Source organism: Podarcis filfolensis, assembly GCF_964270895.1.
Source record: "Podarcis filfolensis genome assembly, chromosome: 3".
Classification (NCBI taxonomy): domain Eukaryota; kingdom Metazoa; phylum Chordata; class Lepidosauria; order Squamata; family Lacertidae; genus Podarcis; species Podarcis filfolensis.
Genome location: NC_139606.1, coordinates 11,649,450 through 11,675,666, shown reverse-complemented (window position 1 = coordinate 11,675,666; position 26,217 = coordinate 11,649,450). Strand labels below are relative to the sequence as shown.

General features: G+C 47.1%; 2 long non-coding RNA genes across 3 annotated transcripts in view; both read right to left on the bottom strand.

Annotated features, from left to right (window-relative positions):
- LOC310759521 overlaps positions 1-26,217 on the bottom strand; it is an 856,102-nt gene that overhangs the window by 557,150 nt on the left and 272,735 nt on the right. The gene's annotated exons all lie outside the window — the stretch shown is intronic.
- LOC310759316 lies at positions 15,592-23,594 on the bottom strand. The gene is made up of 2 exons (XR_014546311.1): positions 23,501-23,594; positions 15,592-15,878 (listed from the first exon to the last, which is right to left on the bottom strand). It is a non-coding gene; the product is annotated as an uncharacterized lncRNA (long non-coding RNA).

Sequence of the window (26,217 nt, the reverse complement as noted above, 5' to 3'; positions counted from 1 at the left end):
AATCAGTAGCTGAACTGGGTTCCACACAGTCACAAAAACAAATGAATCGAAAAAATCCTCAAAAACAAAAATGCAAAATAAATAGCAAAAACAAAAGCGCCAAACTTAATCCATTCCGGAAGTCTGTTTGACTTCCGAAATGTTCAAAAACCAAGGCGCAGCTTCTGATTGGTGCAGGTGCCCCGGAAACAATAGCCAACAGCTGTATCGGATGTTCTGCTTCTGAAAAACTTTCGAAAACCGGAACACTTCCGAGTTTTCAGTGTTTGGGAACCAAGGCGTATGAGTACCAAGGCGTTTGAGAATCAAGGTACCACTGTACAATGCTGTGGCAATAAACCCCAAAAGGCCAATACATTTATGGTATAGATAAAAACACATTGTTTTGAAGGCACAGGAGATAATGGCATTTCCCTACTTAACGTAATGATTACACACAGCAATATGTTTGGAACCATGTTTGATGCTGTCAGCAAATTTGTCAGTGTGATGTTCGAAATTCAACAGGCACTAGGCGTATTTTACACTTGGCTATTGTCCACTTGCAACCAAGTGAAGATGTCCAGGTTCCAGCATGGAACTTGACATCTCCACCATCTGGAGGTGCTTGCCTGGGGATCTTGACTGTTTCCACACACTAACACCACCACCTGTAGAATTCTATCCATGATATTTTATCAGCGCCATCAGAACAAATTTCAGGGACCAAAAAAGTGTTGAAAAATATAATTTTTGAGCTGTCTTGCTCCAAAATGGCAGCTAGATGTTCCATTTTGGCGACTGCAACCCTGGTATAAGGAGCCATTAGGTGCCCGGCTTATATATCTGAGTTCCTAACACTGCCACTGCCAATCGTTTGGTGGGCCTGATGTACCCCAGAGACCACAGGTTTGCCACATCTGGTTGAGGTACCTAATTGCAGTACTTTGTTGTTGTTTAGTCGTTTAGTCGTGTCCGACTCTTCGTGACCCCATGGACCAGAGCACACCAGGCACTCCTGTCTTCCACTGCCTCCCACAGTTTGGTCAGACTCATGTAGCTTCGAGAACACTGTCCAACCATCTCGTCCTCTGTCGTCCCCTTCTCCTTGTGCCCTCCATCTTTCCCAACATCAGGGTCTTTTCCAGGGAGTCTTCTCTTCTCATAAGGTGGCCAAAGTATTGGAGCCTCAGCTTCAGGATCTGTCCTTCCAGTGAGCACTCAGGGCTGATTTCCTTCAGAATGGAGAGGTTTGATCTTCTTGCAGTCCATGGGACTCTCAAGAGTCTCCTCCAGCACCATAATTCAAAAGCATCAATTCTTCGGCCATCAGCCTTCTTTATGGCCCAGCTCTCACTTCCATACATCACTACTGGAATTGTAGTACTTGGGTGAATGGAAGTGGCTCTTGCCAACAGACAGCAGCCCCTTGAGCTGACCTGTCCAGGAGGGCTCATGGCTGTTGCCCAAAAAAAGTCCATCTTTCTGCTGAATACACTTTTCCAGAATATTTATGATATGGGGGACACAGGCCATGAGGCGTCTTTAGTCAAAGGGTTTCCTGTCCTCTGCACGATGAACATCCATCCCGTCAGGCTTTTGTTGACCTTCACCTTACCCCTTAGCACTGAGCTCTTTTATTTTTTTTTGACTCCCGAAGCCAACCTAAACAGAAAAACTCTGTTGCAAAGTACTATTTAATGTTACCATTTCCATAACACCAGAAGGGCTTTTTTAAAAATAAAAATAAAAATGCCGCTTATGTGTGCAACTTGTCTGTCTAACTGAGAACTACTGAACATTAATAAACTGGGGCTTGAGTAATTCCTTTTTGATAAATGAAGCAGTGTGGCTTTTTTTTTTTGGGTCCTGCTGGAAATGCAAGAGACTCCGAGATGAAGCAAACTTTTGGGGAAGGAGGCAGGACTGGCTGTGCTTGTTTTGGCTTCCTTGAATGGCTTTCAGCCTGAAATCAAATACTGGGAGCACGGGGAAAGCTGGCTTCTGAAGTCATGATTGTACTCTCAACCTCATCCTAAGGGTCCTGCTCTCTTAATAGAGCCCCTTTTCATGTGGAACTCTGGCGTCAGGCAACATGGAAGCCCATTTGTAAACACTCTCTTCATCATAGGGCATCACACAAAAGTTGGCTTCCTAGAGTACTCTTAGAAAGCTAGCTGAACTGTGGGCACTTCCTGGGTTGGCGTAATCTGGTTACGCTGTATGATGGCTATACGTCCATTGAGAATGTCTCCAGTTCAGAGCTTGAATGTTCTACATGTTGCATTTGTTGCCCAAACTGTAATTAAAAACAAGACACCCACACATTTTTTGTGGCTCTTTGCAACCCTCCCCCAAGTACATGTAGGGTTCCAGCCTCATACAACCCTAAAGGTAAAGGGACCCCTGACCATTAGGTCCAGTCGTGACCGACTCTTGGGTTGCGGCGCTCATCTCGCTTTATTGGCCGAGGGAGCCGGCGTTTGTCCGCAGACAGCTTCCGGGTCATGTGGGCAGCATGACTAAGCCGCTTCTGGCGAACCAGAGCAGCACACGAAAATGCCGTTTACCTTCCCTCTGGAGCGGTACCTATTTATCTACTTGCACTTTGACGTGCTTTCGAACTGCTAGGTTGGCAGGAGCAGGGACCGAACAACGGGAACTCACCCCGTCACGGGGATTCAAACTGCTGACCTTCCGATCAGCAAGTCCTAGGCTCTGTGGTTTAACCCACAGCGCCACCCGCGTCCCTCATATAACCCTAACATGTCTAATTAGTGCCGGAAGGGATTAAACCATAGAGAAAGCTGTCCTGCCAGGCTTAGCCTGTGACATCACTTCCCATCTTGAGAGGAAATGGGTCACCAAGCCTTTGTTAGGTCTCTTTCTCTCCATGTGGAATTCAGTGTGCAAGGAGCTCTGAGCACATGCTTTAACCAACCTCTTTTTGTTTCAGACCAGAAAGGAGTCTGAAACAAGTGTTTTTCCCTACCAATAGTTTAAAAGCACTTATATTTCGTAACTAACCAATGTTTTGCCTGCCTGGGCATCTTTTCTGACTGCTGTGTAGGAAAGAGTTTTGTGTATTGAGAGTTTTGTAAGGAAACCGTTTGTGTGGGTCTATCAATATGCTAGGGGAGTGGGATAGCTTGGAAAGACCTTTTAAAAGGGGACATTTTGGGACTCACTGGAAGGGCACATTTTAAAGGTTTTACATACTATATTCCCATGCTTTTCTTTGCTGTATGTTTTGAGGTATTACTGCTGGGGTTTGAACTTGCAACCTTGGCATTTTCACTTGCACTCTCACCAGCTGAGCTAAGGTTGAGCAGACAGAGTCTTTGCCTTGCTTCCCTTTTATCCATCCCAATCTTGATTGATGCACCTGAGCTTGTTCCAGCTGAGCAGCTGTGTCTCTCCTCCACTTAACAAATGTGTGATCTTCACCAGCTGAGTGACCGCAGGCCTCCTCTCAGAGCTAACAAGCCCCATGATCTCCACCTGGTCCACTAGTGAGCTGGGCTGTCTTCCCTTGCCTTCCTCAGTCTCCTGGAGTGCATTTTCCACTGTTCCCAGCACTTCAGAGCCCGCCATGCCCACGGAGACAGGGACACCTCTGGTTCTGGTGGTGTGCAACATCCTCTGATATCCCGTGAGTACCTCCTAAATCCCCAACCTCCCCTTCCCCATCTTCATGTTGTCCCAGTGTGTACCAATCATGGCTACACCCCTCGCTGGGATCCTTTCCCCCTTCCTTGGTGTCCTGCCAGTTCCTGAGACCTTGAGTTTTGGGAGACTGGAGCTTTTGACTAGTGTTGCAGCTGAGATCTACTTGGTTTTCCTTCCTGCCATGATGACAGGTGTGATGGGATGATGAGCTGCTTGTGCGTAAAATCCTGATCCCTCAGAGTTTGGCTAAGTTCCCAAACCTCTGTCTGTGATGGAGCTCCTTAAGCGTGGCTCCATCAATCGCTCGTTGTATCGGACAGTGGGCGTTTACGGAACTTCTTCCAGCATAAAAGCTCCTTAACGGAAACACGTCTTCTGGACTCTCGGCGTGACAGTTTCCGCCGAGGAGTGGGTGTTCCTACGGGAGGTCCTGAAACCCCCCCACTGTTCTCGCTAGAAGTATCTCTGAGCTCTCCCTCCGACTCACTTTCCCTTGGAACTCCACTTCTCCCCCTGCTGGTCCCCTCCTCCGCTGAGTGGTCTCTCTCACCCTCCATGAGCCCTTTCACCTCCTTCGTCTCAGATGACAGTTCCCTGACATCCACCTCCCCTCCAGGGCCCCCTTCACCCCCTTCCCTCCCCTCCTCTGCGGGAGGCGAGGGAGCAAAACCCCTGAAGGAACCTCCCTCATCTTCCGAAGTTTCGAACACTTCCCTCCACCTTTTGCTGTTCCCGGTTTCCAAGTACTCCTCCTCCTCGGAGTCGGTACCTCCTTCCAACTCCGATTCCCTGAATCCCTCCAGTTCCTCCTCATCGTCGGTGGTGCCAAAGTACTCCCTTCGGAACCTCGCTACTGGCTGAGGTTTCCTGGGGAACCTTTGGTGGAACGTTTCGATCAAGACCTCGTCATGGACCTCCTCTGCCTTCACCCAGGTGTTTTCTGACTCTGGTTCCCCTTCCCACGCGACCAAATACTCCACCTGATTCCCCTTCCACCTGGAGTCGATGATTTCCGCCACATAGTTGCGGCTTTCCCTTTCTTCTATGGCTGGCCCCCGTGTGGATACCCCTTCACCTTCCCCCCGGTATGGTGACAGTAATGACCTGTGGAATACTGGGTGCAGTTTCATGTGGTTCGGTAACCGGAGTCTGAAAGCCACTGGGTTGATCTGTTGGATGACCTCAAATGGTCCCAATCTTTTGGGTCTCAATTTCTTGCAACCCCCCTTGTACGGCAACCCTTGGGTTGATAGCCAGACCCGACTCCCCACCCTAATTGTTTCACCTTCCCTTCTGCTCTTGTCTGCCTGCCTCTTATATTCTTCTTTGGCCCTTTCTAAGTTGTGTTGGAGTTGACGATGGATCGCTTCCATTTCTTCTACAAAAAGTTCAGCGGCCGGAACACTCCATCTCTCTCCTCCTTCCCCTGGAAACGCCCTGGGGTGGCACCCATAATTAGCCAAAAATGGGCTCATCCCGGTGGACACATTCTCTGCATTATTGTAAGCAAATTCCGCTAGTGCCAACTTTTCGACCCAATCGTTTTCTCTGTCATTGACATAGCACCTCAGGTATTGTTGAAGGATACCGTTTGCCCTCTCCGCCTGCCCATTGGTCTCAGGGTGCCTGGCAGTCGAAAAGTTGACCTCTACGTGCAACAAGCTCATAAGCTTCCTCCAGAATCTGGACGTGAACTGTTTCCCTCTGTCGGACACCAGCCTCAAGGGGGCGCCATGCAGCCTAAAAATATGTTCTACAAACAATTTCGCTGTCTCTTCCGCCGTGACTGCATGTGAGCAAGCTACAAAGTGACCCATCTTAGTTAACTGGTCTACTACGACTAGTATGGCGGTTTTCCCCTGGGATTTGGGCAGATCAGTCATAAAATCTATCGACACCGCCTCCCACGGTCGTTCTGGTGTGGGTAACGGTTCTAATAAACCCGCTGGTGCCCGCCTTTCTCCTTTGGCTCTCTGGCATTGGTCACACCTTCTCACATACTCCCGTACATCCTCCCGCACCTTGGGCCACCAAAACTCCCTGGTCACCAACCACATGGTCTTGTGTTGCCCAAAATGCCCCGCTGTGGGATTGTCGTGCAACTGTTTGAGTACTCTCCCCCTCAATTCCCCTTCGGGTATATATAGTGCCCCTTTGTAATACAATGCCCCGTTTCTTTCTTCAAAACCTCCGGGGTCTTCTCCCTCTCTCCTTAAACCTCTGAGCTTATCCTGGGCGTACTCATCATTGACCGTCCCCTCTACCAGTTCTCTTTGCCCCACCCAGGCCGCACCACACACCCAGTGGTCCTCTGGGATAATATGTCTCTCTTCTGGCGCTCCCTCCCCCTCCAAATATTCAGGTTTGCGAGAGAGAGCGTCCGCTCTGATGTTTTCTGGACCTGGCACGTAGCAGATTTCAAAATGGAATTTGGAGAACTCCTGGGCCCATCTCACTTGTCGTTGGTTGAGCACTCGTGCTGTTCTCCAATACTCCAAATTCTTGTGGTCCGTACACACTTGCACCTTATGCTGTGCGCCAATTAGTAAGTGTCTCCATCTCCGGAACGCTTCGTGAATGGCGAGTAGTTCTCGGTCATATACCGTGTAGTTCCTCTCGGATTTGTTCAGCTTACGCGAAAAGAAGGCACACGGTCTCCATTCCGACTTATTGTTCCCTGGCTGAAGCAGCACTGCCCCCACCGCCCGGTCTGAGGCATCAGTTTCCACTCTCATGGGTTTTTGTAAATCCACATGCAGGAGCTGTTCTTCCGAAGCGAATGCCTTTTTCAATTCCTCAAAAGCGTGCTCCGCCTCTGCCGTCCAAACGAATTTCTTCTTGCTGCTTAGACAGTCCGTGATGGGAGCCGTTAAGTGGGCAAAGTTCTTGATGAATTTACGGTAAAAGTTCCCAAACCCTAAGAACCTTTGCACATCTTTTTTGGTTTTCGGTGTCTTCCATTCCAGCACCGCCTGGACCTTGCCTGGATCCATGGCTAATCCCTTGTCTGATAAGCGGTACCCCAGGAATTCCACCTCCTTGGTGTGGAACTGACACTTCTCCAATTTCACCCACAACTGGTTTGCTTGCAGCTGGCTCAGCACTTCCCTGACATCCTTCACATGCTGCTCCTCATTCTCCGAATATATCAGCACGTCATCGAGGAATGCCACGCAATTCTTGTAGAGCAAAGGTCCCAGTACATGGTTCATGAGCGATTGAAAACAGGCGGAGCCTGATTGCAATCCGAATGGCATAACGCGATATTCGAAAGCCCCTAGGGGGGTGAACATCGTTGTCTTCCATTCATCCCCCTTCTTTATTCGTATCAGGTTGTACGCTCCTCTCAAGTCCAGTTTCGTGAATATCTTTCCCTTCCTCACCCTGGTCAAAATGTCATCAATCCTGGGCATGGGGAAAGTCACTGGTTCTGACACGGCATTCAGGGCCCGGTAGTCCACGACCAATCTCGGTTTATCCGTGTTTTTTTTGTCCACAAAAAACACTGGACTGCCCCCCACCGCTCTGGACTCTCTGATGAAACCTCTCTTCAGGTTTTTGTCAATAAACTCCCTCAACTCCTGCATTTCCCTGTCTGACATGGCGTACAGCTTGCCCACGGGTAGCTGGGCCCCAGGGACCAGGTTAATCTGGCAGTCAAAGTCTCTATGCGGTGGTAGTTTATCTGCTTCCCTTTCGCTGAAGACCTTGCTCAGGTCAGCGTATTGTTTGGGCACCTTCCCTTTGTTCGCCACTTCCGTCCCTGCTATGGAGGCTTTTGCCCCTTCTGGCACCTTTCCCTCTTTGCAGTGTTCCAGGCAATGTCCTGACCCAAAGGACACCACTCTCTGATGCCAGCCCACTAGCGGGTCATGCAACGCTAGCCAGCTCATTCCCAAAATGACTGGCGCCCCTCCCAGGGTGGCTACATTGAACGCTATCCTTTCGGTGTGCCTTGCCACCCTCATAACCATTGGGACGGTCTGTAGGCTAACTTCTCCCCCCAACAGCTCCCTCCCATCGATCGTGGTGACCTGCAGGGGGTTGCTTAAAGGGAGTGTCTGTATCTGGTGTTCCGCTGCAAACTCCTTGCTCATAAAATTACAGGAGCTGCCTGAGTCTAACAGCGCCTTGGTCTTTAGTGGGTATCCGTTTGCCAGCTCTAGCAACACCTCTATTACTAGGGCTGGTCTTGGAGGTTCCGGAGTGGGCACTTTTACTGCTCCTTGGCCTGTCTGCAGTGCCCTGACAGAGGCAGACAGGCGTTGGCTTTTACTGGCTCCTGGACTTCCTCCTCCTTTCCCCCAACAGCCCCCGCCATCCCTTGCCATTCCTTTCTTTGCGGGCAGACTCTGGCAAAGTGACCTGGCTGCTGGCAGAGGTAACATTTCTTGGCGCTCTTTCCCTCCTTCTTCCTCCCTTCACTGGGATTTGAAACTGCGCGCGCGCGCGCTGTTCCAACTTCCATCGGCTCTCCGGGCGGGAAACTTGGCTCTGGAATCTCTGGAATGCGGAAATCCCTCCAACGCTCTCCTTTCCCCTCCCGCTTCTCCAAGGCTCTTGCCTCCTGGCGCGCTCCAATGGTCAGCGCTGATTTGGTCAGCTGGTCCACAGACTCCGCCCTGGGCGCCCGGGAAAGTTCGTCTTTCACCGCCGAAGAAAGCCCCTCTTCAAATAGCATTTGAATGGGTTCCGCCGATAGGTCCCACCCTAATCTATGTATCAACATTGTAAACTCAGTCCAGTACTCACGAACCGATCGGCTCCCCTGTTTGCAAGCCATCAATTGTCTGTGTACCAGTCCCTGTTCAATCTCGCTGGAAAACATCAAATCCATGGCGCGAAAAAACTTCCTCGCGTCCTTCAGCATGTCACTATTCCCTGCCATCAGGGGCCTGACCCAGTCTCTCGCCCCTCCTTCGAGATGGCCAATCACAAACGCCACTCGTGATGCCTCATCGGGAAAGTCATTAAACTGCAGTTCAAGAGCATACTGCATCTCTGTCCTAAAGGCTTGGTAGTTCCTGGGGTCCCCCCCAAACTTCTGCACCATTCCTGGCATCTTTCTTGCTAGTGTAGCGCCTTTTGCCTTTTCTGCATCCTGCGCCCTCCTTTCTTCTAGCCTCGCCGTTTGCATTGCTAGCTGGAGTTCCAACATTCTGTACCTTTCTTCCAGAGTTGGACCTTCTCCAGCTCCTCCTGCTCCTCCGGCTCCGGCTGGGTCACTCATGATGCCTCTCTGCACAAGCTGCTTTCAGGGACTGTCCGATTGCTGTGATGGGATGATGAGCTGCTTGTGCGTAAAATCCTGATCCCTCAGAGTTTGGCTAAGTTCCCAAACCTCTGTCTGTGATGGAGCTCCTTAAGCGTGGCTCCATCAATCGCTCGTTGTATCGGACAGTGGGCGTTTACGGAACTTCTTCCAGCATAAAAGCTCCTTAACGGAAACACGTCTTCTGGACTCTCGGCGTGACAGTTTCCGCCGAGGAGTGGGTGTTCCTACGGGAGGTCCTGAAACCCCCCCACTGTTCTCGCTAGAAGTATCTCTGAGCTCTCCCTCCGACTCACTTTCCCTTGGAACTCCACTTCTCCCCCTGCTGGTCCCCTCCTCCGCTGAGTGGTCTCTCTCACCCTCCATGAGCCCTTTCACCTCCTTCGTCTCAGATGACAGTTCCCTGACAACAGGCAAGAACACTGGGGCATAGTTAGAATCATAGAATTGGAAGGCACCCCCAGGGTCATCAATGCAGGAAAGTTTGCCCCAGGTGGGCCTTGAACCCGCAAGCCTGGGATTGAGAGTCTCATGCTCCACCGACTGAGCTGTTCCTAGAAAGCAGATAGAAAGAATGAGTTTGCTCAGTTCAAAGAGTGGAGATATCACGTCTTATTGAGCGATATGGGAAGTCCCAGAAAAATAAGAATGGTAACATATGATCATCATCATCATCATCAACCTTTTATTCGACCATCAGTCAGAAAAAAGTACATTTGTCAATACACAGTTAAAACATCCAGGAAGATTTTAGAACTTAGCCAACACTAAAATGGGCTAAACAGATAGCCCCATATCAATACAGTCAATTGTAGTCTTGCGACGCTTAAAAGCTAAAAAAAGAAATTTGGCCACCAAGGAAGGTATAGCTCTGGTGACATTATTCAGCAAGTGTAAAACCTGGTTTTCTCTGGGTAGGAAGCTAAATGGTAACATATGATTATAATTTATTTATTTTTTTAAAAAAGATGTACTATGTGAAAACTTAATAAAAATATTTATATAAAAAAAAAATGAGTTGGCTCAGTCCGATTGCCATATTTATGATTGGCGATTGTGATCAGCCAGCTATGGTTGGTTAGTAGCAAACACCTTCGCATCATGCAGCTTGGCTCGCTTTTTAAAGCAACCACCAGCTATTTCCTTCCTTTAGGACCCCTGACCATTTGTCTGTGGTGCATTGGCAGGGCTGGTCTTACTATTAGGCAGAGCGAGGCAGCTGCCTCGGGCAGTGGATGCTGAAGCGGACAGCGGTGGCAGTCCCCATGTCTGTTCCTCCCGATTGGCGGACAGAGTTGTGTGTGCCAGGCTGCCTTCTGTGCCCTCTCAAAGTTACCCTGCTACCCTTAGGAGGATGCTGTCTGGTGGCCAGGGTTAAAGTAAGATCCTCTTGCTAGTCCAGTACAGTGGTACCTCAGGTTACATACGCTTCAGGTTACAGACGCTTCAGGTTACAGACTCCGCTAACCCAGAAATAGTGCTTCAGGTTAAGAGCTTTGCTTCAGGATGAGAACAGAAATCGTGCTCCGGTGGCACGGCAGCAGCAGGAGGCCCCATTAGCTAAAGTGGTGCTTCAGGTTAAGAACAGTTTCAGGTTAAGTACGGACCTCCGGAACGAATTACGTACTTAACCCGAGGTACCACTGTACATGGAAAGGGGGGTTCCATGTTGTCCTTTGCTCCAGGCAGCCCTGTGTCTTGGGTCGGCCCTGTGTATTTGGGTCTGGGTTGATCCAAGCAGCTATTCTGTGCTCCTCTCTGGCGCCTGGAGAGAGCCAAGCAGCGGCTGGGCTTGTGAAGTCTTATTCTTTCTTGCAGTTGGGGGGCTGGTGGCTTTTTGTGCCTTGAAGTGATTTCACGTGAAGTTTTATGGTCTCTTGAGTACTAGAGGAAGAAAAAAAAAGAATTATTATTTAAGGCAAGCTTCAAGGAAGTGTGATTCATGTGTTTTCCCAGTGCAGCGTGGTTCCTTCTGACAGCGCCAGGTGGCTAAGAAAGCAGTATTAAGGGACACAGACCACTTGCTCTTCTGTACAATAACGCCATGTAAAGGTCTGTTTTTTGATTCAGGGAGGGGAAGCCTTGAAGCTTTCACATCCACGGTAAGAAACCCAGGGTAGAGCTGCCAACTTTTCTTCCTATTACGTCAAGGCATCACAGAGTTTAAAGCTTAGTAAAAGTCCAAGGTCCCCTCTCCCCTCTCCCCTCTCCTTTAATCCCAAGGTAAATGTTAGGCAGACAGCAACTCTGCTTTATGCATTAACAAACCTGGCTGGGTCTTTCTGGAAAGGCTTTTGCAAGCGCACTTAGGGGATTCTGAAAGTGCTGCTTGGCTGTGAGGGGAACTCCGGGAGCTGCCATTTTGCCGATGGGGTGCGAGGGGGCAGCGCCTTGGCCTCCCTTCGTAAATTCGCAGCTATTGCAAATATCAGCTGGGTTACTGTTTTGTTATCTCTGGCAAAAAAAGCGCCTGGAAACGGGGAGGGGGCCGCTCATGTTAGGCAACGTTGTTTTGAACTCCGTGGGGTTTCTTTACCAAATCTTTCCGTGCATGAACAGTAGCTGCTGAATGAAAACCTTGTCTCGAGACCCTGTGCAGGAAAACAACACACACACACACCCCGTTCCCTGCTGCTTTCCTTTCAAAACTCTGATCATTAGCACCTTGGACTTGGTTTGAACCTTGAACACTTGGTGGGCTCCAACGGGGAAACCCTGCTTCAAAATCAGGTTCTCTTTATGTGGATGTAATGTTTTATTATGTGTTGACGAGCACAATATTACGTTCTCCCCATATCTCCGAGCAGCGAGGAGTTCCAGGAGCAATGCCGTGGGGTTGAATGTCCTTGAGAGAGAGAGAACTGGAGACTTTGGAATAGTTCCGTTCTTTACAAGTATCTAAGGAAAATCTTTAGCAAAGACAAAGGCAGAAGATTCACACATCAGAGAGAGAGGGGCTATCCCAGTCATTTTAGGTAAAGGTAAAGGGACCCCTGACCATTAGGTCCAGTCGTGCCTGACTGTGGTTGTGGGCGTACAGCTTCCGGGTCATGTGGCCAGCATGACTAAGCCGCTTCTGGCGAACCAGAGCAGCGTATGGAAACGCCATTTACCTTCCCGCTGGAGTGGTACCTATTTATCTACTTGCACTTTGACATGCTTTCAAACTGCTAGGTTGGCAGGAGCAGGGACCGAGCAACGGGAGCTCATCCTGTCACGGGGATTCGAACCGCCGACCTTCTGATCGGCAAGTCCTAGGCTCTGTGGTTTAACCCACAGCACCACCTGCATCCCATCCCAGTCATTTTGCCTTCACCCAACTCTTGAGTACAAGTGTTTTCTCTGTCTCAAGATGATGATGCTGAAAGCTGCCCAGTACTACTCCTTGAAAATCATAGAGTTGGAAGGGACCCTGAGGATCACCTTGTCCAACCCCCTGAAATGCAGGAATATGGAGCTGTCTCATGTGGGGATCAAACTTGCAGCCTTGGCGCTAAAAGCACCACACTCTAACCAACGGAGCTATCACCTGTGTTGGATTATGCAAGTAATAGTGCCACTGTATTCTGCTCTGGTCAGACCTCACCTGGAGTACTGTGTCCAGTTCTGGGCACCACAGTTCAAGAAGGACACTGACAAACTGGAACGTGTCCAGAGGAGGGCAACCAAAATGGTCAAAGGCCTGGAAACGATGCCTTATGAGGAACGGCTAAGGGAGCTGGGCATGTTTAGCCTGGAGAAGAGGAGGTTAAGGGGTGATATGATAGCCATGTTCAAATATATAAAAGGATGTCACATAGAGGAGGGAGAAAGGTTGTTTTCTGCTGCTCCAGAGAAGCGGACACGGAGCAATGGTTCCAAACTACAAGAAAGAAGATTCCACCTAAACATTAGGAAGAACTTCCTGACAGTAAGAGCTGTTCGACAGTGGAATTTGCTGCCAAGAAGTGTGGTGGAGTCTCCTTCTTTGGAGGTCTTTAAGCAGAGGCTTGACAACCATATGTCAGGAGTGCTCTGATGGTGTTTCCTGCTTGGCAGGGGGTTGGACTCGATGGCCCTTTTGGTCTCTTCCAACTCTATGATTCTATGATTCTACATCAAAGGGCCTACGGTCCATCACGTGTTACTTTTCAAAAGGGACGCGGGTGGCACTGCGGTCTAAACCACTGAGCCTCTTGGGCTTGCTGATCATGAGGTCGACAGTTTAAGTCTGTGCAATGGTGTTAGCTCCCGTTGCTCTGCCCCAGCTCCTGCCAACCTAGCAGCTCGAAATTACACCAGTGTAAATAGATGAATAGGTACTGCTGTGGTGAGAAGGTAAACGGCATTTCCGTGCACTCAGGTTTCCATCACGGTGTTCTGTTGCACCAGAAGCGGTTTAGTCATGCTGGCCGCATGACCCGGAAAGCTGTCTGTGGACAAATGCTGGCTCCCTCGGCCTGAAAGCAAGACGAGCACCTAAATCCCATAGTCGCCTTTGACTGGACTTTACCGTCCAGGGGTCCTTTACCTTTTTAACTTTGCGACGGGGTGAGCTCCCATTGCTCGGACCCTGCTCCTGCCCACCTAGCTGTTCGAAAGCACGTCAAAGTGCAAGTAGATAAATAGGTACCACTCCGGCGGGAAGGTAAACGGCGTTTCCTTGCGCTGCTCTGGTTCGCCAGAAGCGGCTTAGTCATGCTGGCCACATGACCTGGAAGCTGTACACCGGCTCCCTCAGCCAATAAAGCGAGATGAGCGCCACAACCCCAGAGTCAGCCATGACTGGACCTAATGGTCAGGGGTCCCTCTACCTTACTTTTCAAATGTGACAGCAAAGTGCACCATCAAACTGCACAAAGCTGGCATGCCTTTGCTCTGTATACCTTTCATAGCACTGACATTCTAGGTAGGAGGAGGATGCAGAGGAAAGAATCCTCCTTTCAAAACCACTTTTGATTCTTTTCCCTTACACTTCTCGGTTCAACACACTGCACATAAAAATGAGCCAAGTGTGCTGAGACCACCACACCAGTGGCATGCTGAGTGCAGGACAGTTATCTTCACTCATCACTCAAATTTACAACTTTGCAATATAACAAAAACAGCTGCTCAGCTGAGGCAGGAAACCAATGTAATCCTTTTGGATGCTCGGGGTAGAAAAAAGCTTGTAGCTGCACATCCAGGAGGCGGTTTGCCTCTGAATGCCAGTTGCTGGGGAGCATCAGGTGGGAGACTGCTGTCCTTGGAATCACATGGGTGTCCCATGGGAATCTGGTTGGCCATTGTGAGAACAGGATGCTGGCTTGGAAAGGCCTTTGGACTGTTCCAGCAGGGCTCTTTTATGATCCAGCCGGAAAAGGAGTGCAACAACTTCAACAGATATGTTACGGCAGCTTTCTAGGAATGCCAGAGTAGCACCTGCAGTTTACTAAACAGGCAAAGGCTGTCCAGTTATGCGTCTGTCATTGTCTTTAACAGCTGGCAATCGATTTGTGCTTTGGATTTGTTTTCAAAATCTCCCAACAGAGGACTGGGGGGGATTATAATCTTTTACAACCTTAAGGATGTAAAAACGAGCTTGAAAGCCACCTTAGCTAAAACAAACATAACAAAGAGAGGCCAAGGATGCGCAAACACTGAATCTGGACACTTTTTGAAAGAAAAACAAGGTGGCCTATTTTCCTTGGTCAAAGACAGCAGGTTAAAGCGGCTCAGGGTCTCTTGTGGGCATTTTTGACATAGACTTCCAGAACTTGTGAGGCAATATTATGATGAGCTGTGTCTGTAGGGCCGGCCCACTCACAAGGCAAAGCGAGTTGACCCTGCTTCGGGCAGCAGGAGCCACAGGGGCAGCAGATCTCAGTGCAGATGGTTTATTCCACCGCTTGTTGTAGATCTTCACTCACCCCTTCTTCCCTGGCGGGGAGGGAGGCACCATTTTGTGGTGCCAAAATATCTTGGGCCGGCCATGGGTATCTGACTGATAATTCTGGATTTGCTGGGGTATAGTACTTTGCCTTTATTACTGGAGAGAGGCACAGGTGACATTCAGGGGCGGAGGAAGGAGGGTTTGGTGGGGGCGGTTTGCCCTGGGTGTCACCACTGAGAGGGGTGACAAAACGCCGAGCGGCACTCACCCACTCTGTGGTGTCAAAATATACACCGTCATGTGATAGACAAAGATCCCGTGACTGCAATCATGGAACAGGAGTTCTAACATCTCCAGGGAGTGACGCGGTGGCTTGGGTGCCCGCAGGCTCTGTGCTGCCCCAAACAGTCCACCCACTGCCTCCCCCGGCTGAATGGTAGGAAGCAGGCAGATTCCTTGGAGGCCCCACAGAGTGTCCTGCCCCAGTTCGCCCCACCCCTGGGCTCAGGGCACACACGCCACCCTAGGCGCCCAATCGGTTTTCACCACCGCTGGTTACATCCCACAAGCCACCACCATGGCAGCGTCTAAATATTCCAGTAATTTCCCCTCCAAAACCAATTCTACTTGGCAAGGTAGACACACATAGACACATAGTTGCCTGTATTTCTATAGCCTTAAGGTGGAATGATCAAGATTTTCGAGCGGTGGGGTTGCTTTGCAACATGCAGTTTTGGCCCATGGAGAATGAAACCCTGTAGAAAATGTGAGACCCACAGCCCTGGAGTTTAATCCCACAGAAGTCTTACCTGTTACATGCTTCCTGGCACAAACTATTCTTTCTTTTAAAACAAACGCACAATATTTTGAAGAGCTATTTCTCTCCCACCCCCTCTGCCAACCACCTTTTCCTTACTGGGAGAGAGAGAAGGGTGTGTTTTTTGTTTTCTTGTTTTTAAAGCAATGTCCATGCACTTCAGTAAAAGTTGCTTTTTTGCAGCTGATTTATGATCTCTGGGGCTGTGAGGGAAGAGTTGCAATCCCAGCCCTCTGTGGTTCTGCTCCAGGAGTGCCCTAGAGAGGTAAGAGGCCCTAAAGAGGGAACGGCTGAAACAAACCAGGAAAACAAGTCAGAAACTCTGAATAGATTATGATGCAGCTACCACAGTACATGCACACAAACTCTGACATATTTATGGTGCTTCCAGTGGTAAGAAGCGCTGCTGCTGCTGCTGTTACGACTAAATAAATAAACGACATTTTTCACAAGCCAACAAGAGCAGCACACAGTTGAGATTTTCTGTTGCTTTTGTTATAGATATTGCTCTTTCCACCCCAGTTACCCCAGCGGGCCACTTTTGTCTGAAATAACCTGTGGTGGAAGGAAACACAACTGCAATTTGTCACCTTTGAAAGTGATAAGGAGCTGGGAGTTGAGAAGCTCCTTGGCCACCATGTCAAGGGGCAGGTGGGAGGGAGAGAAACCCGTTCACATTACAAGTATTGATGCATAGAAAAGAAAAATATAGCCCGCTTTTAACTTTTGATGTCAGCACCTCCCATGCTGGTTTCAATGCATTACGGAATATTCTGAGTGAACACCTAATGTCAACTTGAGCAAGATATTGTTATAGATTTGGAAGGGTAAAAGGTAAAGGGACCCCTGACCATTAGGTCCAGTCGTGGCTGACTCTGGGGTTGTGGCGCTCATCTCACTTTATTGGCCGAGGGAGCCAGCGTACAGCTTCCGGGTCATGTGGCCAGCATGACCAAGCCGCTTCTGGCGAACCAAAGCAGCAGACGGAAACACCATTTACCTTCCCACCGGAGTGGTACCTATTTATCTACTTGCACTTTGATGTGCTTTCGAACTGCTAGGTTGGCAGGAGCAAGGAGCAAGCAACGGGAGCTCACCCCGTCGCAGGGATTCGAACTGCCAACCTTCTGATCGGCAGCGCCATCCCCCTAAATCCCAGATGGGAGAAATATAAGCTGCAGAGGAATTTATGGGCTAGCCTATGCAAAACGACCTGGCCACCATGAAGAAACAATACAGGGCCATTGAGAGCCATTGGCAATGCAAGAGAACTGTCTTCCCCCTGTGCCCTGGGGTGTGAGCAGAGGGGATTTCGAAGGTTGCCATGATATATGGGTGTGAGGTGACAGAAAAAGAGAGGTTTTTAGCAGAGTGTTCTGGGAAGAAGAAGGGAGAAGACAGATGGATCCATCTTGGGCAGGCTGGCTGCAGGCTGGCTGGGAGAGATGGCTTGGACAAGCCCCTCTTGAAATGACCATACTGTAAGATCTGGACTCCACACTGTAATGAATCCACACTGTAATCTTGAAGGAATGGGGTAAATGTGACGTTTCAGCTTGGAGGACCACCCATGTTTTGGGGAGAGCATACATGATCTGGCAGCATATGCTTTCAGTTCATTGTCTAGCTAAGGAGAGTCTACCATGTAGACATGCTGCCTGTCTAACTCTTATTTATTAGCACACCCATTTATTAGGGTTTATTGCTATTTCTGGGCTACCCTGAGGCACAGGAAATATCACATGTGAAGCGTCATGATTTACTTCTCGATCTGACAAATAGTGCTTGACTACAGCCTGCAATGGCCGCATGAGCTCAAAGCATGTCCCTGTTTAAGGAGCAGTCTTCTTGGATGAGTTGCCCCACGCTGCCCTACTGTGGTAAAGGCTGCTTTGAATTTTGAGCACAGGAAGCACACTCAATGAAGAAACGTTTAATCAGAAGATCTTTACTGAAACATGACACACGTTTCAAGGTTTGCTTGTTTTTATAGCTGAGCGCTGACAACCAGCAAGGTCAGTTTATGATTAAGTCTCTGTGACACCGCCGGTCACTTGCACATAATTTGCATTTTTATTTGGAGATGGGGGTCCAAACAAGTTCCCCTCTTCCCTCAGAACCTTGAATTATTTGACTTACTATTGGCTTTGCCAATACCATTATCTGTAGCCTCTCAAAAGCTGGTTTGAAAAGTTCATGAACTTCACCAGAGTTGTTCAAGGCGCAGCAATGAAAGTGGCTGGGACTGGAATTAAGTGATGAGGCCGCGGGATGCTTTCCTCCCTGTTCTCTCCAGGGCTTTAGCTGCCAACCTTTGAAAAACCCCAGTGGGAATGCAGCAGCTATTGAAATAAGATGGGTTCAGGTAGTCCAGGAAGTGGTGTGGATGATTCAGTGTGCGTGGTACATGCTTCTTTCTGGGTCACACTGAATAAACATCTTAGTCTGGTATTGAAGGTTATCAGAGACTTGAGTCTGGGCTCATAATATTTATTCTGTCCTTTCCTCTGTGAATGTGTTGGAGAAGCAACTGACATGGCCAAAAGTATACATTGCAAACATGGATTGCCACATACTGCTTCAAAACAGTTTGTAGTTGTGATCTGGGAAAGGCAGGATATTAAACATCTTTCTTTAAAGGAACTTGGGGAGCTGGACAGGATATATTCTGTTGTGTGGGTGTGCATTGGATTCAGAAAAAAAAGTGAACCCAAAGCTGGAAAAGGGTGCCTTGGAACGATTTGGGGCAAATCAGGATCTGTATTCTGAAGGAAATCAGCCCTGAGTGCTCACTGGAAGGACAGATCCTGAAGCTGAGGCTCCAATACTTTGGCCACCTCATGAGAAGAGAAGACTCCCTGGGAAAGACCCTGATGTTGGGAAAGATGGAGGGCACAAGGAGAAGGGAACGACAGAGGACGAGATGGTTGGACAGTGTTCTCGAAGCTACAAACATGAGTTTGACCAAACTGCGGGAGGCAGTGGAAGTCAGGAGTGCCTGGCGTGCTCTGGTCCATGGGGTCACAAAGAGTTGGACACGACTAAATGACTAAACAACAACAAAGGATCTGTATGAGGCAGCATGAATAGAACCTCTGAAGTAAACAGTGCAGATCAGATTGGGATGAATCCTGAGGGAATGAATGCAGGGTCCCTCAGAGGAATTTTTGGTTTGCCATAGGTGATGTGGGATCATTAGCACAGATCAAAGCAAGGAGTCTTCAAGTGCCTTATTGATCCAGACATTTCAATAATGCTGCAGACAAACATCTGCTGAAAGGGAAATTAATGTCGCTGAGCTTCCAATGTAAAGAATCATTCTAGGGTGAGGAGACAGGGAAGAAAAAGCAGGTGCCACAGTGGGGAGAGGGTGGAAAGAAAACTCCATTGTGACTTTCAGGTCAAGCTTGTAATCAGAAATAATTATTTTACCTAAAAAGTGAAAACTTTTAGCTCCACCGCCCCCCACAATCAGCTTTAAAAGTTCTACCACAAAAGACTCCACACATATTTTCCCACAATTTGCCAGGTTTCTCACCCAGGGATACCTCTCTCCTGATAGCAGTTGTCCACAAAATGTCAGAGGAGATCAAGTGATTCCTTTCTATCCACCCCAAGAATTGTGATAGCTGCTATTGTTGGGATACCACTGCAACTCTCTTCTAGAAATTTGGCAGTATTTGTGTTGTTAGAAGAAGTGACATTGTCTGCAAGTTTAATCCAATTCTGCTATAGACGTAAAAAAGTTATAGGCATATCCTTTTTTAAAAAAATCAGAATTAAAGGTACCCAGCACAGTAGCCCCTGGACCTATCTGCTTGTAATTTGGCAGGCTTTATCTTCTCTGGAGGGTCTTCCATACTTGAAAACTTCATACATATCTGTCAAAAGGGGGGGAAGTTAGAGCCTACAAGGTGCCTTGGACTAAGGTGGGCTGAACCAAATCTTTTGGCCAGTGAAACCCCCTATCCTGTTGCTTTCCTGGAACTATGCATAGATGTGAGAAGGTTGTCTAGACCTCATGGCATCAGGAAGACCCTTTAAAAATCTTGGCTTTTATTGAATGAATGAAACCAAAACATTAAAGAAGAGATTCTCAAATTAAGGAGCTGCTTTCCCCCCACAGACAGATATTGCTCAACTAGAACTGTGTGTGTGTTTGAGTAACTTCTGATTAAGTCAAGGAATAAGACTTCCGGTATGTCTAATTCATGAACACTTTACAGAATGTTGCAAGATTATAAATCAAAGCACTTATATTAACCAGCCTATTTCTGTTACGAGAAAATGTACTTTCTATAAACTCAAGCAACCCTTGACAGCAAGTATGAGATTTCGTGTAAAGTGACATAAAGACTAACATCAGACTTTCTGGACTCATACTGAGGAATCTCAGAAGATGTCTGGGGATGTGCTGTCTGACTAAGGCTGCAATCCTAAGGATGCTTATTTGGCAGTAAAGCCCATTGAAAACGAGACTTACAACTGAACCTGCGAAGGACTGGGTTGTTGAAATAACATGAATAGTCCATGACAGAGAGAAGTCAGTGGGTGCAACCGCACATTTTGGAAAAGGAATGCGGAAACGTTTTTCCTTGCTTTTGGGTTTAGCCCTCAAAGACTTGCATTTACTCTTCTTTGGGGGGGAAAACACAATTTGTGTGTTGCTTCCCATTTTGAGGCTATTGTGATTTATATACATAGTTTAACATACATAGAGAGCCAGCGTGGTGTAGTGGTTAAAAGTGGTGGACTCCTAATCTGGTGAACCGGGTTCGCTTCCCCGCTCCTCCACATGCAGCTGCTGGGTGACCTTGGGCCAGTCACACTTCTCTGAAGTCTCTCAGCTTCACTCACCTCACATAGTCTTTGTTGTGGGGGAGGAAAGGAACGGAGATTGTTAGCCACTCTGAGACTCCTTAAGGGGAGTGAAAGGTGGAATATCAAGTCCAAACTCCTCCTCCTCCTCCTCCTCCTCCTCCTCCTCCTCCTCCTCCTCTTCTTCATGAATGAATCTACTCGACTGCAAAGAATTTCCAGAATGGTAAATGCCTTCCATTTGCTTCATGTAATGTATACGGCTCATAATAACACCTGAAATCTCTTGAGCCATAATGGGATGGTTCAGACTCGTAAACTGTTGTGATCTGGTGATATTTTTATATGTATATTTGGGGTGAATAAGAGAAGGATTTTTGTATTCACATGGAAACTGACCAATCATCTCTCAAGGATCCAATGTTTTATCCTGCCTGGGATTTAGTAATGAATCCAGTGCAACGGGCTTTTACAGATGATCATGGTGTTTGGGTGAATCTTCACCTTTTAATAGGAATGCTCCTATTTGATGTTAGCCACCCTGAGCCCGGTCTCGGCCGGGGAGGGTGGGATACAAATAAAAGTTGTTGTTGTTTTTTTAATTTATTATTATTATTATTATTATTATTATTCACTGCTAATCAGCCATGCCTTTCTTCCAGATACTCCATTTCATTTACCTTCAACCCCATTTTTCTTTATCTTAAAAGCATATATTATACTGCATGGCCAAATTGTTTTCTGAAGTGCACAGGACATACAGCATCAGCTTGTGATTGGGCTTGGGCATCTACTCATCAAAAAGAAAGGGAAAAAACTCGCATGTCGTATGCCTGGCCCACAGGACACACTTACAGCTCTTTGTATCCTGGACAATATCTGGAATATTTCTACTATGGCCCAAGTGATTTATTCCCCAGTTTCATAGAAGTTCTAGATCCATTAAGTTTACCAGAAATAAAGCAACCCTCAAATGTGATTTTGAGGATAAATATGTTATCAGCTGGTGCAGGTTTGTTTTATGACATTGCCATGAGTGGTCGTTTTTCACATATTCAATACTGTCCTGCAATTCTTTGAAAGGATTATTGAACTTCCCTCCGAGATCTCTAATCTTTGATGAAAGGGATATATTTGAAATGACCACTGATTTCACAGCTCACTCAGTTTATTCATAAAAGGGGGAAACATTTTCCAAGGAAGCTTTCACAGACAAGTGTGTGTGTCAATGTTTAAATATAATATGCAATTGCTACTTTATTATAATGTATTCTTTAAGACCATACTTTTGTGTGTGTGATATATTTTATCTATCTCACAATTAACCCCAAACAATAAATAATGGAGATGTCCTTTAATTTACCCTGTTACTAAGTGATACTGAATAGTGGAGGTCCACTAATAATATGTAAAGTTCTATTATGGGAAGAACTCTTGTTCAAGAGAACTTCTATGTTTGTCTTGAGTAATGTTCTTTTGTATTATTTTTGGCTTCCCCAATAATTTTCCGACATTATTTGGCCTAATTCAGCTGAGAGTTCTAGTCTGGTCAAACTAAGTTTCCAGACATAGGCTGTACAGGCCATTAGAGGCCCATTGAGTGGATTATTAACAAATAAATGAAGATGGCTCCTCAATCCCTGACCACCACTGGTAAACAAATGTACTTTGTGTAATGTCACCATTTGCTCTGTTTGAAAGCAAAGATGAGTTTTCTCTTTTTCTTTAAGTTGTTTTCTCCTTTGGGTCTGCCATTTCCATCACACAGACAGGCTACCCAAGTGCAATAAATTGAGATTAATATTTGGCTGAGATTGAGCATTTACGTCCAGTTGGCCATTATGGAAAATGAATCAAGCAGCCCCCTTTCTGACTGCAGCCCAGTCTTTCCATTCTCCACAAACAAAAACTTTGTTGTACATCCCCATGCAGCTATTCAAAAACCATTTCGTGGGTTGGATCAAAAGGTATCCTTCTGCATGCAGAAGTCATCTTCCGAGGGGTTGTTTTATACCTTGTGCTATAGCATTGGATTGGAAAAGTGAAACTACATCCAAAGGCATTCAAGTGTTTCTGCAAGAGCTAGCGCAGCTCCATCTGGTATGCAAGCTGAGACCTTACCTGCCTGTGGACTGTCTTGCCAGAGTGGTGCATGCTCTGGTTATCTCCCGCTTGGACTACTGCAATGTGCTCTATGTGGGGCTATCTTTGAAGGTGAGCTGGAAACTACAACTAAGCCAGAATGTGGCAGCTAGACTGGTGACTGGGTGTGGCTGCCGAGACCACATAACACCAGTTCTGAAAGACCTAAAATTGGCTCTCAGTACGTTTCCAGGCACAATTCAAAGTGTTGGTGCTGACCTTTAAAGCCCTAAACAGCCTCGGCCCAGTATACCTGAAGGAGCGTCTCCACCCCCATTGGTCTGCCCGAACACTGAGGTCCAGCTCAGAGGGCCTTCTGGCGGTTCCTTCACTGCGAGAAGCAAAGTTTCAGGGAACCAGGCAGAGGGCCTTCTCGGTGGTGGTGCCCGCCCTGTGGAACGCCCTCCCACCAGATGTCAAAAAAAATAAACAGCTAACTGACTTTTAGAAGACATCTGAAGGCAACCCTGTTTAGGGAAGCTTTTAATATTTGATGAATTACTGTATTTTAATATTTTGCTGGAAGCTGCCCAGAGTGGCTGGGGAAACCCAGCCAGATGGGTGGGGTATAAATGATGATGATGATGATGATTAATATATTATTCTTCAAGTACTTCCACACACTGTCACATCACTTTGTAGAGCTCTACTGTTGTGGCATTTCTCAAAGCTCATCTTCTAGGTTTCAGTTAAAATCCTGCATTGGCATGCTTTCGAACTCCTAGGTTGGCAGGAGCTGGGACAGAGCAACGGGAGTGCACCAGATGGGCGGGGTATAAATAAATTATTATTATTATTTATTTATTTATTTATAGCACATGCAGCGAAACTCCTAGAGTAGGAATTTGCATGCTGGTGGCTTTCACCTCCAATAATCTAATCCAGTGTTCATTTGGGTGCAACAGAGCGTGTTCAGAAATATTCTTCCCTCCTTACTCACTCATACACTTACTTATCTGACTGGTGATTGCTCTCGGGTGGTTGTAGGTGATAGTTCCTATTTCTTTCTGCCACCATGAAAGAGAGAGAAAGATTGTGCCTGCATATCTTCTGCTTCAGTAAAGGAAGGAGAAAGTAGACAATGTGGTCTCATGCTGATGTTACTAGTCATTGTGATCTCATGCTCATATTACTAGTCATTGTGACCTCATGCTGATGTTACTAGTCTTTGTGACCTCATACTGATATTACTAGTCATTGTGACATCATGCTGATGTCCACAATGACCACCATCTTCAATCAGAGCATAAGAGGAGCAGACAAATGGATGGAGTTAGCAATGTGGAGCCTCCAAGTTCAGATATAGGATGTCTTTGAGTGCAGGTGCCACTCTTGGAAGGGAGAGAACAACAGAGGGATGTTGTTTGCCTTCATATCCATCTTTGTGAGCTCAAAGGCATTGGTTTGGCTGCTGTTGAAGGCATGATGTCTCGATGGGACTTCGTGTTGATAGAGCAGGGCTCTTCGTAGCTTCGTAATTGAAAATGCTGGATTATTTTAGACCTCCAGCTCAATGAGTATATAACTCCTCTTCATATCCTTTGCCTCTCCATTCACCCTTTGCTGCCTCAACCAAGTTACTAAAGGTCCCTGTGGCGATCACACACAGGGCCCCCGGATGTTTGACGGTCTATTGACCCTGTGCCACCACTGCGATAGCTTTTTCCGCTGCCACCACCCCATATCTCACGGGGACACACGGAGTCCAGACTGTTGTTAACATAAACAAATAATCAAGTTTATTTTTAAATGCAGGAACAAGCTTATGGTTTCAGTTTTCTCTTGTCAGTTTCTTATTCTTAGTTCCTAACAACTCCAAACTGATTATTCCCAACTATCTATCTGACTCCACCTAACAATTCTTCTCACTCTCTCACAATACAACTCTACCAACCCACACCTAAACCTCCCTCTTCCTCCTTCAACTCCCAAACCTCAACTGACTTTCAAAACCTCCCACTCTAACTTTTATTCCCCCCTTGCATTCTCGCTGGCCAATCACATCACACCCATTTTAACCCTTATGACCCATCCTAGGAGGCAAACGCCACAGTCCCCATCTAAGCATCCTGGTTTAACCAAGGAAAGCCCTGCCCTTTGGAGGATAGCTCAGTCAGTACAGCATCAAACTCTTAATCTCAGGGTTCTGGATTTGAGCACCACCATGGACAAAAACCATTCCTGCATTGCAAGGGATTGGACTGCATGGTCCCTTCCAACTCTATGATTCTAACTCTGATGGTGACTCAAGAGTGATTGAACTGATGGCACAACTTGTGTGAGTTAAAGGCTTTGCTTGGGAAGAGGGAGCCACCGGTTCACAATGCTATTTATCTTCATTAAAATAAGCCTTACCTATGGGCACTACTAGCATTCCTCTTTCTGAAGCCTGCTGTTCCGATAATTGAATCTGGAGTTCCATGTCTGGTCTAGGTACATTGCATGCTCGCTTGTTTGTTTGGTGACCCGGCTTGGGAGACTAATTGTTTTCCGTTGCCTTGAGGTAAACAAATAATGTTCTATATTCAGTCTAGTTCTAGCTCATGTTCCCGTGTTTCCTTTAATTTTCCATGATGCCCTATGAGAAAATGGAATATAGGCTTGCTCAGTATGAATGGAGGCAACTGCAGGTCTTCAAAATGATGGATGCCGTCATCCCGCCCCATGGCAGGAGTTATATTTCTCAGTGACACAAGAGGAAAGAAACAAACACTTTAAGAGGAGCAAGAACCCTCCAGTTCTTTAAAGATGCATTGGTATTTCCAGAGCTCAGATAATTTTTCTGCCAGAAGCAAATGTGACCTAACTTTAGATTTGGCCTTTGTACAGAATCCCCATTGTTAAAAGATGTGACTTTTAAGTACTGTAGCAAAGATGTGAATGGGGAGATCATCAAGCAAGGAGGTCAAAGTTTGTCTAAGTTAAAACAAGGCTTTGGACAGACAACTTGGATCCTGTTGCCTGTCTCTTGAGCCATCTGTTGTTATGTAGTTAGCAGCATATGTTTAAACATAACTTTTTACTGCTCCCTTGTATGGACTGCAATCCCACCTCCCCTTCATTCCAGTTGTCTTATTCTCCTCCTTGGTTACAACTGTTTGCTTACGAAAATGGTGCTTGTAGTATCTAGTGCAGGCATTGACAAGAAAAGTCTGTTGCATTTAGAACATTTTCAGAAGTGACTTATCAGAAGACGTTCTTCACCAAGAATGCATTTATTTGGTAAACAAGCGTCTGTGACTATTGCATCAGCTTTAAAGCACTCTCATGTGTATTTAAATGTATGTATAAATCTCACGTTCGCCCTTGAAAAATACTTGCCACTGGGCTCCTGGTACTTTCCTGTTGGCTGTTGGTGGGTATTTTGATGGGAAAAGCCAAGTTCATGCAAGCATGCATCTTTCAGTCCTCTTATTGGCCACATCTAGGTACAATGTAGAGACATCACCTTGCCAACAAAGGTCCGTATAGTAAAAGCTATGGTTTTCCCAGTAGTGATGTATGGAAGTGAAAGCTGGACCATAAAGAAGGCTGATCACCGAAGAATTGATGCTTTTGAATTATGGTGCTGGAGGAGACTCTTGAGAGTCCCATGGACTGCAAGAAGATCAAACGCATCCATTCTTAAGGAAATCAGCCCTGAGTGCTCACTGGAAGGACAGATCCTGA